Consider the following 13,953-nt stretch of genomic DNA (forward strand, 5'->3'; position numbering starts at 1 on the left):
TATTTGGTATTCCTGCCAATATTGGCTTATAATTATTTGTTACATTTTGAATCTTTCAACATTCATGAAGACTTTATAGAAGGTAATATATTCTTTCCCTTTTGATTTTCACGTTTCCCAGAAATTACTGGAGGAAACACTGAAGCTGAGTTTCTGCCCATACTAAAATGTGTAAGATTCGTTATTCTGATTTTTATTCTATTGAACTTGGAAAGTAAAAAAACAACCATTTCATTTTTCTCCTGCGAATCCCACTCCTATCATATATGTCTCATTTCACTTTGGTCATACACTCTTGCTTCTCTTTTTCTGTGGAACTGAAGAAACTGTTGCAAGATCATAGTAAGAGTCTCTTCCTTCATCCTCCTCAAACACTCGTTCTGCCTGTCTCTGCTACTGCACTTTCTGTTTCTCTATCTCCTCTCCTCATCAGTCCCATTCCCAGTATACGTCTCCTCCCTAACGTGGGTGTGTGGGTGTGTGTGTGTGTGTCTTTGGAGCCCACCTTTCTCTTGGTCCCCTAAAACGTTTAGGATCTCATCTCTTGGCAGAGGGTCTAGGAGAGCAGAGCTCAGGATATGGGTGTTTATAGGAAGAGGGGAATATTTTCGGGGAGTGTGAAGTGTTCATAATCAGTCACTCAGAACCAGTGACTACAGTGTCCAGTTGCTGGGACAAACACCATTCTAGATATTTCTGTGAAGGTACTTTTTAGATGTATTAACATTTAAATTGACAGTCTATGAGTGAAGCTGACTGCTATCTATAATGTGGGTGGGGCTCATCAAATCAATCAAAGGCCTTAAAAGACTGAGATCTCTCAAAGAGGAAGGAATTCTACATCCAGACTGCTTTCAAACTTAATACTGCAATATCTACTCTGGATTTTGCAAATACCTTCTAGAATTTTCAGCCTATAGCTATATCTGAAAATTTCAGAATTGCCACTCCTCACAAAAGCCACAAAAGGTAATTCTCTGGGAAAACCTGACAAATATATGGGGTGATGGCTAAGGTGTATTTCTGTTTGAAGTAATGAAGAGGTTCTAAAAGTTATTGTAGGGATAAATACACAATTCTATGCATAGAATATGAAGCATTAAATTATACACTTTTAAAGGGTGAATTGTGTGGTATGTGAATTATATCTCAAATTGGTTAAAAATATCTACAACTGCAAAATATTTTAAGCATATTAATTAAACTTATAAAGATAACATCCAAGAAAAAATGACTATAAAAGATGAAGGTTGTTTACTTGATGAACAGAAATTGCAAATGAAACCTCAGCCATTATCTCTTCAAATATTTCCTGCCTGATCTCTCTTTCTCTCTCTCTCTCTCTCTCTCTCTCTCTCTCATCTCTCTCTCACCCCCTCCTTCTCCCCTCCCTCCCTTCTGGGATTCTAATTACATATGAGTGTTAGAATTTTTTAAAATATTGTTACACATCTCTGGATGTTCTGTTTTATTTAGGGTTTTGTGGGTGTGGTTTTTTTCCACTCCTTCTGCTCTTTTTATTTCAGTTTGGATCATTTATCTTGACTGTGTCCAGTCTACTATAAGCGGGTAAAAGTAATTCTTTATCTTTGATAGTACACTTTTTTTTACTTCCAGCCTTGATATCTTTTATCATCATTTCTATCTTCCTGCTGAAATACCCCATCTGTTTTTGCATGTTGTCTACCTTTTCCACTAGCTTTTAGCATGTTAATGACAGCTATCTTTTTGTATTCCTTCTCATTCTTTTCATTTTGCTTTTTATTTGATTTTTTTAAAATGTTGACATTTAAATGTTTATTATCACTAAAGAAGCTTCTAGTGATTATATTATCTGAGCCTCTCAAGATTTTTTAAATTTTATTTTTCAATTACAATTTACATACAATATTATTTTGTATTCGTTTCAGGTGTACAACATAGTGGTTAGATAATCATTTCCTTTACAATGTGGTCCCTTCTCCCCCTATATATCATGTACCTATCTGGCACCATACATAGTTACTACAATATTATTGACTATACTAGAGGCCTGGTGCACAAAAATTTGTGCACTGGGGGATGGGGTTCCCTCAGCCAAGCCTGCCCCTCAGTCTGGGAGCGCTCAGTGGATGTCCTACTGATGGCCACAGTCTGGCAGCAGAGGCTCGGTGCAGCCGTCCCCATGTGTGTGTGTGTGTCTGCTGGGGGCCTGCCCCCAGCCCCACCACATAGGCTCCGAGCAGTTGCTGGGTGTGTGTGTCCACTGGTGGTCTGCTCCCAACCACATTGGAAGCTCAGAGTGGGCGCTGTGTGTCTGTGTGTGTGTGTGTGTGTGTGTGTGTGTGTGTGTGTCTGCTGGAGGCCTACCACCAGCCACACCCTGAAGGCTTCAAGCAGGCACCCCTCTCTGTTGATCACTCAGGCTCCTGGCCTCCACTGCATGTTGTACTCTCCCCTGAGCTGTGGCCAGGGTGGGCGCCCTTCCCTACTGTGGGATCCCCAGGGCTACCTAGGGAAAGGCACACAGGGGCTGCCTGCAGACCGCCCTTTCATGCTCCGTGATCGCGGCTGCTATCCCATGGACAGGTGCACACAGGGGCTGCCTGCAGACCGCCCTTTCATGCTCGTGATGCGGCTGTGATCCCAAGAGCAGGTGCACACAGGGGCTGGCTGCAGACAGCCCTTTCTTGCTCGTGATCGCGGCTGTGATCCCACGGGCAGGTGCACACAGGGGCTGGCTGCAGGCTGCCCTTTCCTGCTCGTGATCGCGGCTGTGATCCCACAGGCAGGTGCACACAGGGGAATGCGAGTCCAGGGCAATGCGCCAGGCCCAGTCTGCCACCGGGTTGGGGGCGTGAGTGCGGGCGATTGCAGCAGCCGCCTCCCCAACCCTAGTCTGCCGGGGGGAGCGGGTTGGGAGCCTCTGCCTCCCCAGCCTTGGTCTGCTAGCAGCAGGGGGTCTGGGGGGCGTGACTGTGGGCAGAAGCCAAAGCCGCCAGGCCAGCCTCAGTCTGCTGGTGGGAGAGCCGGTTGGGGTCTTGGCCAGTAGGGGACAGCTGTGGTCACGCCCCGCCAGCCCTGGGTTGGGTCGCTGGCCATCCAGGTCACAGATAGCAGGCCTGGATGGTGGAGAGGCAGGCACGATGGCGCTGCCCCATCCTGCAGGCAATATGCAAATTAGCTGCCATCTTGGTTGGCAGCTAATTTGCATATTGCCAGTGATTAGCCAATGGGAAGGGTAGCGATCGTACGCCAATTACCATGTTTCTCTTTTATTAGTGTAGACTAGAGGCCCGGTGCACAAAAATTTGTGCACTGGGTGGGGGGGGCAGCCCGGCCTGTGCCCTCTCACAGTCTGGGACCCCTCGGGAGATAATGACCTGCTGGCTCAGGCCTGCTCCTGGGTGGCAGAGGGCAGGCCCAATCCCTAAGTGCAGCCCCTGGTCAGGCTCAGAGCAGGGCCGATTGGGGAGTTGGGGTGCCGCCCTGTCATGCACAGAGCAGGGCAGATCGGGAGGTTGCAATGCCACCCTCAGTCACGCTCAGGATAGACTGATTGGGGGGTTGGGGCACCGCCCCCTGTTATACTCAAGGCAGGGTCAATGGGGAGGTTGCGGCGCCACCCCCTGTCACGCACAGAGCAGGGCCAATCAGGGGGTTGGGGCGCTGCCCCCTGTCACTCACAGAGCAGGGCCAATCAGGGGGTTGGGGTGCTGCCCCCTGTCACTAACAGAGCAGGGTCCATCAGGGGGGTTGAGGCGCGACCCCCTGTCACTCACAGAGCAGGGCCCATCAGGGGGTTGAGGAGCTCCCCTCTGTCACTCACAGAGTAGGGCCGATAGGGGAGCTGGGACACCGCCCCCTATCACACACAGAGCAGGGCGGATCAAGGGGTTGGGGTGCTGCACCCTGTCACACTCAGGGCAGGGCCAATGGGGAGGTTATGGCTCTACCCTGTCACACACAGAGCAGGGCCCGTGGGGGCGGGGGGTTGGGGTGCCTCACCCTGTCACACACACAGCAGGGCCGATCAGGGGGTTGGTGCGCTGCACCCTGTCACACACAGAGCCGCAGGGCAATCGGGGTATTGGGGAGCTCCCCCCGTATCAGGCACAGAGCAGGGCTGATCAGGAGATTTGGGCGCTGCCCCCTGTCACGCTGATCCCGGTGCCGGGAGGCATATTACCCTTTTACTATATAGGATAGAGGCCTGGTGCATGGGTAGGGGCCGGCTGGTTTGCCCTGAAGGGTGTCCTGGATCAGGGTGGGGGTCCCCACTGGGGTGCCTGGCCAGTCTGGCTGAGGGGCTGAGGGCTGTTTTCCCGCTGGCAGTTGACTAAAAGCTCCCAACTGCTCCTTGTTTTCTTTTTTTTTTTTTTTATTCTGGGCCAGCTTTAGCTCTGAGGCCTCGCTGCTGGAAACATGGATACAATGTTGCAGTCCGGGGCTGACTGAAAGCCGGTTTTGTTTAGCTTCTTATTTGCAACATAGTAATAGTTGCTTAGAGTTGCAGTTGAGAGGCCGGCAAGTGAGGCGGGGAACGGAACGTTGGAGACTGCAGTCCCTGGAGGAAGCAAGTCTCCCTCCTCGCTTCAGTGCATGGCTGCCGGCCGCCATCTTGGCTGACAGTTAATTTGCATAAGGATACGCTGATTAGCCAATGGGAAGGGTAGCGGTCGTACGCCAATTACCATGTTTCTCTTTTATTAGTGTAGATTCCCTATGCTGTACTTTTATATCCCTGTGATTATTTTTTTACCACAAATTAGTAATTTTTAATCCATTCACCTTTTTCACCCAGGCCCCTAACACCCCTCCCCTCTGGCAATCATTAGTCTGATCTCTGTATTTATGAGTCTGTTCTATTTTGTTTGTTTATTTTGTTCTTTAGATTTCACATGTAAGGAAAATCATGGCATTTGCCTTTCTCTGTCTGACTTATTTCACTTAGCACAATACCCTCTAGATCCACTTATGCTATTGCAAATGGTAAGATTTCATTCCTTTTTATGGATGAGTGATATTCCACTGTATATTTGTACCACCACTTTTTTATGCAGTAATCTCTTGATGGGCCTTTGGGCTACTTTCATACCTTGTCTATTAAAAGTAATACTGCAATGAAAATGGGGTGCATATATAATCTTTTGAATTATTGGTTCAGGTTTCTCCAGATATATACCCAGAAGTGGAATCACTGGGTCATAAGGAAATTTTTTAATATGTTTTTACAGATTTCAGAGAGGAAGGGAGAGGGAGAGATAGAAACATCAGTGAAAGAGAAAGATTGATCGGCTACCTCCTACACACTCCCTACTGGGGATCGAGCCAGCAACCCAGGCATGTGCCCTGAATGGGAATGGAACCATGCTCTCTTGGTGTGTAGGGTGACATTCAACCAACTGGCCATGCCATTTTTAATTTTTTGAGGAACCTCCATACTTCTTTCCATAGTGCCTGCCCCAATCTGTATTTCCACCAATAGTGCACTAAGGTTCCCTTTTCACCATATTCATTTATTAGCCATTCGACAGATCTGAGGTGATATCTCATTGTAATTTTAATTTGCATCTCTCTGGTGATTGGTGATGTTGAGTGTCTTTTCATATGTCTATTGGCCATTTGAATGTCATTTTTGCATAAGTGTCCATTCAGGTCCTCTGCCTATTTTTTTAATTGGATTATTTGTGAGGACTTGGGGGTAATGAGTTGTGTGAGTTCTTTATACATTTTGGATATTAACCTCTTAACAGATAGATCACTGCCAAATATCTCTCCCACCCCCCACTCTCCCCCCACTTAGCAGGTTCTCTTTTCATTTTGTTGGTTTCCTTTTCTGTGCAAAAACTTTTTCATTTGATGTAGTCCTATTTATTTTTTTGTTTGTATGTTTGTTTCCCTTGCCCAAGGAGTTATATCAGAAAAAATATATATATTGCTAAGGGGAATGTTAGGTTTTACTGCATATGTTTCCTTCTGGGTGTTATATAGCTTGAGACATTTAAGTCTTTGATCCATTTTGAATTTACTCTTGTGTATGGTGTAAGAAAGTGGTCTAGTTTCATTTTTTGCATGTATCTGTCCAATTTTCCCAATACCATTTATTAAATAAACTCTCTTAACCCCATTGTATACTCTTTCCTCCTTTGTCATATATTAATTGAACATATGGGCATGGTTTTATTTCTGGGTTCTCTATTCTGTTTCATTGATTTATGTGTCTGATTTTATACCAGTACCATACTATTTTCTTATACTACAGTTCAATATCAGGAAGTGTGATACCTTCAACTTTGTTCATCTTTCCAAAGATTGTTGTGGCTATTCAGAGTCCTTTGTGGTTTCACATAAATTTTTAGATTATTTGTTCTAGTTCTGTGAAAAATTACATTGTTTTTTGTTATAGGGATTACATTAAATTTATAGATTGGTGGAGCAGTATGGGTGTTTTAACAACGTTAATTTTTCCTATCCATGAGCACAGTATATGCTTCTATTTATTTGTATTTTCTTCTAATTCCTTCTTATAATTTTCTTAGTATAGGTCTTTTACCCCCTTGGTTAAATTTATGACTAGGTATTTTATTTTTTGAGGCAATTGTAAATAAGAATTTTTTCTTAGTTTCCTTTGCTGATAGTTTATTATTGGTGTATAAAAATGCAACTAGAGAGAAATCAAGATGGTGGCATAGGTAAACACTGGAAATTGCTACCTCCCTCAACAAATTCAAAAAATGCAACTAAAAGACAAAACGGACATCATCCAGAACCACAGGAAGGCTGGCTGAGTGGAAATTCTACAACTAGAAGGAAAGAGAAAAGCACACTGAGACTCAGAGGAGGTGCGGAAGTGCAGAGGTATAGAGGCACATACGGCAAGGGCTGGCAACTGAGGATACTGCTGCCTTTTGAATCGGGAGGGAGTCACAAGCTCCTGACTACTCTGAACTCCAGTTCCGGGTGAGTCTCTGGGGACCCAGACTCATACAGGGAGAAACTGGACTGTCTGAAAGCAGGAAGAACTCGGAAGTGAGGGCAGCTTTCTCTCAAAGGTGCTTGCAGCGATTACCAATTACCAATTACCAGGACACTGAGAGGCGGGGTCCCTTAGAGCAGGGCTGAGGATGAGCCATAGCTGCTTGCTCCACCCTGTTGATTCCCTGAGACCCCACCCCACCCAAACTGCAGCAGAGGCTTTTGCATATGAATGCCCTGGCCCTCTGCAATCTGAAAATTACCTAACAAACTGAAGCTGGGCCAGACAGACCCAGAACTTCCAAGAGAAGGCCCAAGTCCCCACAGCAGCTTGCATTGCTTCACAGCTGGACCACATTTGGGCACGTCCAAACCAGAAAGAAGGAAGGGGAATCTGCATATCTCTTCATAACTCCTGATGGGTAGCCTTAGGCAGAGCCTAAATTAGCACCTCCTTAGATCCAACAGCCAGTGTACCCAGTGGTCAGAGTGGGACCATCCAATTACAACTCCTCAGATCCATAAGGGACACACTCAGGGGACAGACTCAGTGAGCACCAAAGCCCCACTGAAGCAAGCCTTGCTTCATAAGGGTGTCTTCAGCACAGAAGTTCTCCCACCGTAGACACAGCTGAATCTCACAGCCAATTGGCCTGGAGGTCAATTCCTCCCATTGATACCTACAACAATCAAGACTTCACTACAACAAGACTGTGCACAAAGCCCACAAAGGGGTGCACCAAGAGTGTCTACCTCAGGTAATTGGGGAGGCTGAGCCACTGGGCCCTATAAGACACCTAGCACACAAAGCCACTCTACCAACACAGGGAAGCATAAAAAATGCAGAGACAAAGAAACAGGTCACTGATGACAGAAATGGAGGAAAGCAAATGACTGGATATAGAGTTCAAAATCACACTTTTAAGGTTTTTCAAGAACTTTCTAGAAACCGCTGATAAATTTAGTAAGAACCTCAAAAAGACTGGTAGGACCACCGATAAATGTAGTGAGACCCTCAAGAAATCTAGTGAAACCCTCGAGGTTATGAAAAAGGACCAACTAGAAATTAAGCAAACACTGACTCAAATAAAGGATATTATGCAGAGTTCCAACAGCAGGCTAGAGGATCGCAAGAATCAAGTAAAAGATTTGAAATATGAAGAAGCAAAAAACACCCAACCAGAAAAGCAAAACGAAAAAAGAATCCAAAAATACGAAGATAGTGTAAGGAGCCTCTGGGACAGCTTCAAGCGTACCAACATCTGAATTATAGGGGTGCCAGAAGAAGAGAGAGAGCAAGATATTGAAAACCTATTTGAAGAAATAATGACAGAAAACTTCCCCTACCTGGTGAAAGAAATAGACTTACAAGTCCAGGAAGCGCAGAGAACCCCAAACAAGAGGAATCCAAAGAGGACCACACCAAGACACATCATAATTAAAATGCCAAGAGCAAAAGACAAACAGAGAATCCTAAAAGCAGCAAGAGAAAGAAAATCAGTTACCTACAAGGGAGTACCCATACGACTGTCAGCTGATTTCTCAACAGAAACTTTGCAGGCCAGAAGGGAGTAGCAAGAAATATTCAAAATGATGAATGCCAAGAACCTACAACCAAGATTACTTTATCCAGCAAAGCTATCATTCAGAATTTAAGGTCAGATAAAGAGCTTCACAGATAAGGAAAAGCTAAAGGAGTTCATCACCACCAAACCAGTTTTATATGAAATGCTGAAAGGTATCCTTTAAGAAGAGGAAGAAGAAGAAAAATGTAAAGATACAAATTATGAACAACAAATACACAACTATCAACAAGTGAATCTAAAAATCTAGTGAATAAATAATCTGATGAACAAAATAAACTGGTGATTATAATAGAATCAGAGGCATTGAAAGGGAGTAGACTGACTATTTGCGGGGGGGAAAGGGGTGTGGGGGATGTGGGAAGAGACTGAACAAAAATAGTGCACCTATGGATGAGGATAGTAGGGGGGTGGGGGGGTGAGGGCGGAGAGGGGGGTGGGAAATGGGTGGAGGGGAGCTATGGGAGGGGAAAAGAGGAACAACTGTAATAATCTGAAAAATAAAGATTTAATTAAAAAAAAAATGCAACCAATCTGCCCTAGCTGGTGTGGCTCAGTTGATTGGGTGTCATCCCATACACCAAAAGGTTGCTGGTTCAATTGCCTGTGAGGGCACATGTCCGGGTTGTGGACTCTATACCCAATGGGTGTGCAGGAGACAGCTGATTGACGTCCCATTGATGTTTCTATCTCACTCTCCCTTCCTTTCTGAAATTATTTTTAAAAAACATATTTTTAAAGCATTTTTAAATATTTATTTGTATCATACTACTTTACGAATTCACTCATCAGTTCCAGAATTTTTTTTATGGAATCTTTAGGGTTCTCCTATAAATAATAACAGTTTTACTTCTTTCTTTAAATTTGGATGCCTTTTGTAGGGTGACAGCAGACTAGAAGAGGTCAATGGGGGGGGAAGGAGGACATATGTAATACTTTCAACAATAAAGATTTTTTAAAAAATGATTGTGGATGCCTTTTATTTCTTCTTCTTGTCTAATTGCTGTGGCTTGAATAAGAGTTGTGAAAGTGCTCATTCCTCTCTTGTTCCTGCTCTTAAGGGAAATGTTCTTAGATTTTCCCCATTGAGTCTAATGTTAGCTGAGGATTTGTCTTATTTGGCCTTTATTATGCTGAGACATGTTCCCTGTATTCTCACTTTGCTGAGAATTTTTATCATAAATGGATGCTGGATTTAGTAAAAAAGCTTTTTATGCACTTATTAATATAATCATATAATTTTTATCATTCATTTTGTTTATGTAATGTATCATATTAATTGATTTGTGAATATTGTACCAATCTTGTACCCTAGCAGTAAATCATGGTTAACCTAAAATCCTGCTTGGTGGTTCCAAATTTTGGTCATTATCTTGTTTGGTTGTATTCACTGCCTTATTTCTCAATAACTTTTTCTTTCTTCTTGCTTTTTGCATATCTCATAATTTTTGACTGAATGATGGACATTGTATGCAAAAGAACAGGAGAAAATGAGAGAAGTAATATTTATACATTTAAATAGCTCACTTTGCCATCTGTCAAGCCACTAGTGTGTGGGATTGAGTCCATTTAGTCAGCATTGAGCTGGGTGTGTTGGTGTTTTGTTGCTGTAACTGCGTGAAGTGCACCACAGGCCACATTAAGCAATTCTTAATGTGAGGCATGAGGTGTCAGGAATCTTTCTGAGTGTACCCTTTCATTTTTTCAGAGGTACCAGAAAACATCATTTGTTGCACTCTCTGTCCACCTTGATTGTACAAGAAAGAGTATAGTCCAGGAACTCTAGATGGCCCACCAAGGCTATCCTGTACATCCATAGTCCCAGACCCACCTCAGTTCTATGCCATGCTTCCAAGACTTTCCGTAGCCCATGCCCTCTCCAGGCATAGCTCTGGGCCCATAGAAGCTTGCCCTTAGGACTTCCTATCGCCCCTGCTTGCCCCAGGACTCTCTGTGGCTCATATCCACTCCAGCTTCAGCTCTGGACCCTAGCAGGCTTTCTCCTGGGACTACCAGCCATTGGAGCTAGCTCCAACTACAGCTCCTACCTCTGAGACTTGTCTGCTGGACTTCCCATACACAATGTCCACGTCAGCTATAGATCCAGGCTCTGGCACAACTTTTTCTAGACTGATAATCTAGAAAAACGTAAAGAGACCCACAGGAAGACACATCATAATTTAAATAAAAATGTTAAAGACAAAGAGAGAATCTTAAAGGCATCAAGAGAGAAAGTTAGTTACCTACAAGGAAGGTCCCACAAGGCTGTCAGCTGATTTTCCAACAAAAAAACTTCATGTCAGAAGGAATTGGCATGGTATGCAAAGTAATGAAAAGCGATTATCTGAAACCAAGAGCTCCCCAGAACAAACAAACGAAAAAATGCTAAAGGAGCTCATTACCATCAAACCAATAGTGCAAGCAATGTTAAAGGGACTGCTTTAAGAAAAAGAAGAAATAGCAAAAGTTGAATATATGTATTTTAAAAAGGCAATAAATAATTGTCTATCAATAATAACCTTAAATCTAAATGGATTACATGATCAATCAAAAGACATAGGTAACTAACTAAATAAGAAAATATGATCCATGTATATTCTATCTGCAAGAGACCCACCTCAGAACAAAAGAGTCACAATGACTGAAAATGAAGGGAAAAATTTTTCTATGCAAATGAAAATGGAAAAAAAATGCTAGGGTAGCAATACTTCTATCTGACAAAATAGACCTCCAAAGGCCATAACCAGAGATGAAGAAGGTCACTACATAATACTAATGGAATCAATCCAACAAGAAAACATACCCTCATAAAATACACTCACTCAATATAGAATCAACAATAAAATCATAGTATGGGACATTAGCACTGCTCTACAATACACTGGCTAGCACTTCCAGACCAAAACAAAAAAACAAATAAACAATTAACGACCTTAAACACCATGCTGAACCAAGGCAGCAGAATATACATTCTTGTTGAGTATATCTGGAACATTCTGAAAGACAGAACACATGTTAAAACACAAAATATAGGGGATTGTCAAGGGTGGGGGGAAAAAGGACACATATGTAATAGCCTTTGTAATACTTTAAGCAATAAAAAAAATAAAATAAAATCAATGACGAAAGTTTCCACCAAAAATAAAAATAAAAAAGCAAATTAAACCCAAAATGATAAAAAATAAAATTAAAAAAAAAACAAAAAAAAACACAAAATATGTCCTAACAAATTCAAGAAAATTGAAATCATATGAAATATCAGATCTCAAAAGCATGAAACTAGAAATCAACTACAATAAAAATAACTCAGAAATACTCAAACAAATGGAGGCTAAATAGCATGTTATTAAGCAATGAAGGTGGTACCAAGGAGATCAAGGAAGAAATAAAAAATTACCTAGAAATAAATGAAAATGAACTCACAACTACTCAATATCTAAAAGACATGGTGAAAGCAATTCTGAGAGGGAAGTTCACAACATTTCAAGCATACCTCAAGAAGCAAAAATAATCTCAAACAATCTAACTCTACACCTAAAAGAACTAGCTAAGGAATAACAAGAAAAGCCCTGGGTAAGCATAAGGAAGAAAGTAATAAAGATCACAGTTGAAAAAAATAACAGAGTCTAAAAATAAAACCAAAAAAAAAAAAAGAACAATGAAACCAAAAGTTGGTTCTTTTAAAAGATAGGCAAGATTGATGAACCTTTAGTCAGATTCACCAAGAAGCAAAGACAGGGAATCCAAATAAATAAAACCAGAAATGAAAGAGGCAAAGTAACAACTGACATCACAGAAATACCAAGGATTGTAAGAAAGTACCATGAACAACTATCCTATCTAATAAAAGACAAAAGGGGTAAATAACCATACCTCCGCTACGCTTCCCATTGGCTAATCAGGGTGATATGCAAATTAACTGCCAACAAAGATGGCGGTTAACCACCAACAAATATGGCGGTTAATTTGCATATGTAGGCACAATGATGGGAGTGGAAAGGGGAAGGATGGAAGAACAGTGATTGGAAACTCAGACAGCAGGCAAGAGCCGGGTGGCAGAAATCAGAGGGAGAGAGAGCTGGGCCGCAGGCCGGGGGGCACCCCTAGGGGCCCGGGGGTGCCACCTGGCCTGCCTCCTGTGGTCACCATGGTGATCAGAGGGAGAGAGGGCTGGGGCACAGGCCAGGCGGCACCCCAGCACCCCAGCACCTGACATGCAAAGGTGGGGGATGAAATGACTTTTCCCAACCACATCTGCAAATATCCTGGGGAAGGCATCACTGAAGAGTTCACAACAACTCTCTTACTTGGCAAGGAAGAAAACAGTTGGCAATGGAAACAATCCCTCACATCAAAGTTAACGTCCCTCTGAGTAAAAGAAAATATTTCCAACATAAAGGAGAGAGCAGGCAAAAATAATAGGTTCTCATGACTTCCACTGAAGTTTGAGCATATGACAAAGTCAAAACGAACACACAAATTAAAACAGACAGGGACATTCAAATGACCTGAATCAACTGTCACTGTTTGCCCCAATAGCAGCAATGCTTATGTGATAATATAGTTTAACAAACATACAAAACAAGTCACATAATAAGAGAGGTTCGTCTTCTAAAGTAAATTGAATATGTTCTTTAAAAATTCTCATGTCCTCCCCTCTGACTATAATTCTTAATTTTCCCATCAGAAAATTACCCCAGGTGATCCAGTAACATGTAGAACTCCAGTAACCTAACATATTTAAAAACAAACAAACATCCCAACCATTTTTAAAATATTTAAATTGATATTTTAGGGTTAAAATTATAGAAGATATTTAGATCCAAATATATTTTCTGAATAGAAAATATTTCAATTTTTGATTTAAAAAAAATAAACATAAAAAATATATAAGTGACACATTTTCCCAAGGAACTCTGAATTAGTACCTTTCCCTCTAACTTTCTTCAAATTAAGAGAATCTATGGCGTTCCCTATACTGCACAAGTTTTAATGAAAGAAAATAAGACTTTCTAAGAGCATCAAATACATGTTTTCTTATTTACAAACATATATACTCTTCTTTCTCTCTCTCTCTCTCCTTTAAAATATATTCTTACTGATTCAGAGAGGAAGGGAGAGGGAGAGAGATAGAAACGTCAATGATGAGAGAGAATCATTGATTGGCTGCCTCCTACATGCCTCATACTGGGGATCAAGCCCACAACCCAGGCATGTGGCCTGACCTGGAATCAAGCTGTGACTTCCTGGTTCATAGGTCAATGCTAAAGCACTGAGTCACACTGGCCAGGCTCAATTCTTATTTATAAATTCATTCTAAGGACATATGCAGCTTGAAAAGCTTTCAAAAAAACTAGCTTTTAAGTAACAAGAAAACAGTTATAGAAGAAAGTTTAAATTAAAAGAAAAAAAT

This window comes from Myotis yumanensis, unplaced genomic scaffold, assembly GCF_028538775.1.
Source record: "Myotis yumanensis isolate MYYU_CA2020_CCGP unplaced genomic scaffold, mMyoYum1.0.hap1 SCAF_10, whole genome shotgun sequence".
NCBI classification, from domain to species: Eukaryota; Metazoa; Chordata; class Mammalia; order Chiroptera; family Vespertilionidae; genus Myotis; species Myotis yumanensis.